The following is a 5701-nucleotide window of genomic DNA, read 5'->3' as shown; positions in this document are numbered from 1 at the left end:
ACTGAGGTCAGTAACATTTTCTTCTGATCTTCCAAGCTCTGAAAAAGTCTTCCCAGAACCTTCTGAATTTGTAATGCTCGATGCAAGGCTGAAGCACACTGCTGAGCAAAATTCCTCCCACGCAGAGAGAGAAATAATTCATTACTCTTCTCAAAGCCCTGAGCTCACCCAGCGTGAGATGGCCATCAAATCCTATCGTGACCGTATAAAACTCTATGAACAGCAGCTATTCCAGGCAAAAATGGCTATATCTATGCTTGAGCAAGATATGGGAGATAACTTAAATTTTTCAAAAAGCGCCATATTGTCTTCTTGCTCAGAGCCAAAGACACTCCCCCTGGTGGATCCTGTGTCAGGCCAATTAAGGCAAAGAGCACTGCATACGTCACATGAAAGTCTCCCTGATCAAGTTACACATGTCTTACATAACCACTCCTACTCTAAAGCATACAATGCCCCGTATGCAAAGCTGCCCAAAGGTGCAGCACCATCTGCTGGCAAAAGTAATTTACTACAAGAAGCTGAAATGCCACAAGTGTTTCCACAGGCCCAAACTCAAACACCCCCTGGTGGTGTTGGTGTCCTTTTAGATGGAACACAGCAAAGGCAAATGACTGCATCTCCAGCAGGTCATGCCAATATTGCAGATCAAGCACAAATGGCAACTGGAATACAGCAGATTCCAGTGCATCAGCCACAGCAGCTACAAATGCCTGCATATGTGCCACAGCCACAAGTGCAAATAGGGCCACCTCCTGGCCCACCTCCAATGGCACAACCAAGACCATTTTTAGGTCCACAACAGGCACAGCAAATACCACAGGCATTTCTGCCAGCACAGCCAGCGTACCAAGTGCAGGCTCCTTACCAGGCATTATCTGTCTCTCCACCAACTGGTGAGTCAAAACTAAAAATGTCTGAACTCCACAGTTCGAGATTGAAACCTGATGAACAAATTGGAGGACATTTGACCAAACTGAAAGGTCTGAGAACAGAATTGAGAGAAAGAGGCCATAACATTGAAGATATTCAAATGATCAGCATCATTATTAACTCTTTGAATTATGAATGGAAAGATGCTGTTACAAAAATTAACCAAGTCCCTATTGCTCAACGCACAGTGGACAATGTCTGTAGACTTTTAATTGAAGAAGAGGCATTCATGTTGGCCACGCCACATTTGAGAGGACCACCCGCATCAAGAGCTCCAGCTAGGCGCCCCTTCCGAGGAAGGACCTACGCTCCAAGGATGCCAAGATGCTACACCTGCAATCGTGTGGGACATGCCACCCGGGATTGTCCCCAACGAGTTCCAGCTCCCGTCACGTACCAGCCCAGAGGAACAGATTCCAGAGGCAGAGGCAGAGGCGGAAGACAAGGTCGTCGTGGTCCCCGGCGTGATCCACAAACTCCACTCGCCACACTGGCTTTAACCAATGATCCACAACCTCAACCAGAGTACGACAGACGACTCCTGTGGACTTTGGACAGTGGTGCAGCATTGCATGTTACCTACAGAAAGGAACTCTTCACAGAAATGCACGAGCCTGAACCAGAACTACGTGAACTTTATTCTTTTTTAAATCATTCTTGTCAGGTCAAAGGAAAAGGAACTGTTTATGTTGAAGAGCTTGATGCATTCATTCCTGATGTTTATTACATACCAACAGCAACCAGTAATTTGCTTAGTCAGTATCACTTGTCTAGAATGTTAAAGTTCCAGGTTCACCACCTTGAAAAAGCAAGTTACATAGTTAAAGATGGAGATATTGTTGCTGAAACCATATTAATTGGTGGTGTTTATTACTTAAAGCCAAAGCCTAAACCGCAAACACAGGCAAGTATGCAAACTCCAAAAACGGAAAGCACAGGCCCAGAGAGAGATGCTCCAGTGAGAGATCCTGTTGCTATTCCTAAGGCTCCTAAAGCCAACAAAAATAGAATTGGTAAACAGGTTGCTCAGAGCAAGCCTGAGGTTCCGCATAAAAATGTTAATGTTGAGAATTCACTAACAGGTAAACCTTTGCATTCCAGGTGTATCCATAAATGGCATAGAAGATTGGGGCATGCCAGTTTCCGTGTTCTTAGGAAGATGCCGGAGTTCGCAAAAGGTTTGGATCTAAAGGGGTGTAAGGTGTTTTTGGATTGTGCTGTATGCAAGAAGGCCAAATCCAAAGCAGCAGCCATTCCCAAACGCGCTACACGCCTGTCAACACGCATTTTTGATTTGGTTCACATTGACATAGTTGGTCCATTCCCGCCATCATTTGGTGGTAGAAAATATTTTCTAACAATTGTTGATAATTACTCTAGATATGGATATGTATATCCTATGAAAGAAAAATCAGAGACCTTTCAGATCTTTAAAGACTTTGCAACCCTTGTTTCTACCCAACACCAAGTTCGCATCGCCAGAATCCAGAGTGATCGTGGTGCCGAGTTCATGTCTCAGCGTTTCCAGGACTGGATGCGTAAGAATGGAATTCTTCATCAGACTTCGCCCCCTGACACACCGGCTCACAACGGAGAGGTACTGCAAACCATGATGCGTTGTCTCCTAGAAGACGCCAACCTTGATAAGATATACTGGGGTGAAGCTATCAAGTATGCAAATTACATTGTCAACCGTACTTGGAGCAGTGTAACAAATCAGACTCCTTTCTTCATGTTGTATGGCTACAAGCCTGATCTTAAAAACATCCATATTTTTGGTTCATACGCTATGGTGAACATTCCCTTAGCTCAAAGAAGAAAAGGAGGTCCAACAGCAAAGAGACTGAGATTTATGGGTATTGATGATAATTCAAAGTGGAGCAAATTTATTGACTCTAAACATGTAATTGTGATTTCCCAATCTGCTAATTTTGAAGAAGACATTGACTGGTCCAGGATTCATTCCAATGATCCTGGAGTTTATTTTCCCAGAGATGATACTGCTGATCCTACGCAGATTGATGATCAAGATTCCACTGATTCTTCTCAACCCAATGTTCCGTCTTCGCAAGCCGCGGATGCTGCTAGCGACGAAAGTGAGGACGAGGACGAAGCAGAAGAAGACTGGACGGTTGTCCCGAGACATTCCAAGAGGGCCACAAAAGGGATCCCTCCACAACGATATTCTTGGCAACTGACAAAAGCACCCTTGCCTTTGATTTGCAATGTTACACTTCCACCTGATAATTTCACACAAATCAAGCAGCTCCCTGATTCAGAGCAAGACAAATGGTATGAGGCAATGCAGGCTGAAATGGACAGTCTAAAGAAACTTAAAGTATTTACACCTGCAAAACCTCCAGCAAACAAAAAGATCATTGGCACTCGATGGGTCTACAGAATCAAAAAGAAACCAAATGGTGAGTCATTGTACAAAGCCAGACTTATAGCTCAGGGTTTCGCTCAATGTTATCCTGAGGACTACACAAATACTTACTCACCGACAGTCAGAACTGAGAGTGTAAAAATTGCTTTAGCAACTGCAACTATCCTTGGTTTAGAAGTTTTCCAGTTTGATGTTGACACGGCTTATCTACATGCAGACCTAGACGAAGAGATCTACGTGAGAAGATCCTAAACAAAAGTCTCTATGGTCTGAAACAATCTGGTTTAATGTGGTATTTATGTCTTACTGACAAACTAAATTCAATGGGCTTTATTAAGTCCGAAACTGATGAGTGCGTGTTCACAAAAAGATCTAACAATGCATATGAGATAGTTCTTGTTTATGTTGATGATATTGTTTATATTGGTCCAAATAAGCAAATGAGTGAAATTTTTGCCAAAGCTTTGCAGAGATACTTCACACTGAAATCATTAGGTCATATTAGCACTTATTTAGGTGTTCAGATTGAAAAGACACAGAAGGGGTTTAGTCTTTCACAAGAAGATAAAATTGAACAAGTTTTGCATCATTGCAACATGAAAGATGCTAACACAACAAAGACACCCATGCAAACAGATTTTCACAACTTGACACAAGAAGAAAGTCCTGAGTTCGAGGATCAAACACTTTATCGTTCAGTCATTGGGTCATTATTGTACATTAGTAGTTGGACCAGACCCGACATTGCACTTAGTGTTAATCTCTTATCACGACACGTAGGTAAGGCAAAACAGTTTCATTGGACATGCATTAAGAAATTATTGAGATACCTAAAATACACCAAACACATGAAGTTATTGTTAGAACCAACACACACTGATTATGCAGAATTATGTTGTTATGCAGACTCTGATTGGGCAAGTGATAAGAAATCACGTAAAAGTACTTCAGGTTATATGATGTTCTTAAATGGATGTCCTGTTTATTGGCAAGTACGTAAACAGAATTTTGTTTCTTGTTCATCTACTGAAGCTGAATATGCTTGTGTTTCAGATGCATGTAATTCTCTAACTTGGTTTGATGCTTTAGTCACAGATATCTGGACACACCCGATCCGACCAATCACAGTGATGGAAGACAATGAATCGGTGGTTTATATTTCTGAATCTCATTTCACAGGTTCTAGGTCCAGACACATTGAGATCCGTTATCAAAACATAAAACATTTAGTAAAAAAAGGTTTTGTCAAAATGCAATATGTATCTACACATGATCAAATTGCTGATATGCTCAACAAACCACTTCCAGCAGCTCAACACGAGTATCTGCGTGAGAAGATGTGCCTTATTTGATGATGAACTGATATTCGCTCAACTGGCAAAAGAAGGGGAATGTCACTGCGTTATTTTATTTGCCAGCTGAACTCATTATTTCTGGACTGTCAGACTCTCCGTAGCTTTGCCAACTTCTTATCAGTAAGCTACGTGTTTCCGCATCCACCCACATTCCTTCACTTGCTTCTCACACTTTTTCCTTTGTTCTCCTGCCAGAGAGGTCCGTCTTGGACCGGCAGGAGATCTCACTTGCCAAAATTTAACAATTTAACTTTTCTTAGTTAGTGAGGTGTTTTATTTTCTTTATAACAAATAAATGAGTTTTATTAGAAACCTTCCTCGCGTTTCTTTTCAGATTATTGCAACTTGGAATAAGCCTCGATTCATTTATTTATTTATTTATTTGTTTAAATTTCTATACCGCCCTTCTCCAAATAGGACTCAGGGCGGTGCACAGCCTAAGTAAAAACAAAGCATACAAAATTTAAAAAAAACAGTATTAAAATAATTAGATATTCTGGCCGTAAATTAAAACAACCCAATTTAAAACCAATTTAAAATTTAGCTCAAGCCAGCCCAGCTAGTTGAAATAAATAAGTTTTCAGGGCCCGACGAAAAATCCGGAGGTCTGTTATTATACGTAACTCCGGGGGAAGGTTATTCCAGAGGGTGGGCGCCGTCACAGAGAAGGCTCTCCCCCTGGGGGTCGCCAGCCGACATTGTCATTCATCTCCTCCTCTAAACCAGGGTAATTAGTCCCAGAGCCAAACATGGGATTAATAAACCCCCTGACAAAGACTGCTTGCCAGAACTTAATTTGCAGCCTTTTGGCTGGGAGTTCATGGCCTTGCTATTATCACAAGGAACTGATAAGGTCTGTTACTGCAGTTAATTCCTTGAAGGACTATTGCCTGGACTTTTCTGTGGGTGAATGCAATTAATTCACAAGAGGTAAATAAAGGGGTTTTTCATGACAAAGAGTCTGTTTCTTGCTTCTGCTAAAGCTGGGTCAAAACAAGACCACACTTGGAATACCGCATCCAGTTTT

Source organism: Pituophis catenifer, unplaced genomic scaffold (genome assembly GCF_029215685.1).
Source record: "Pituophis catenifer annectens isolate HBS135680 unplaced genomic scaffold, rPitCat1.0.hap2 SCAF_5, whole genome shotgun sequence".
In the NCBI taxonomy this organism is placed as follows: domain Eukaryota; kingdom Metazoa; phylum Chordata; class Lepidosauria; order Squamata; family Colubridae; genus Pituophis; species Pituophis catenifer.
The sequence above is the reverse complement of the archived record's forward strand: the minus strand, read 5'-3'. Positions refer to the sequence as shown.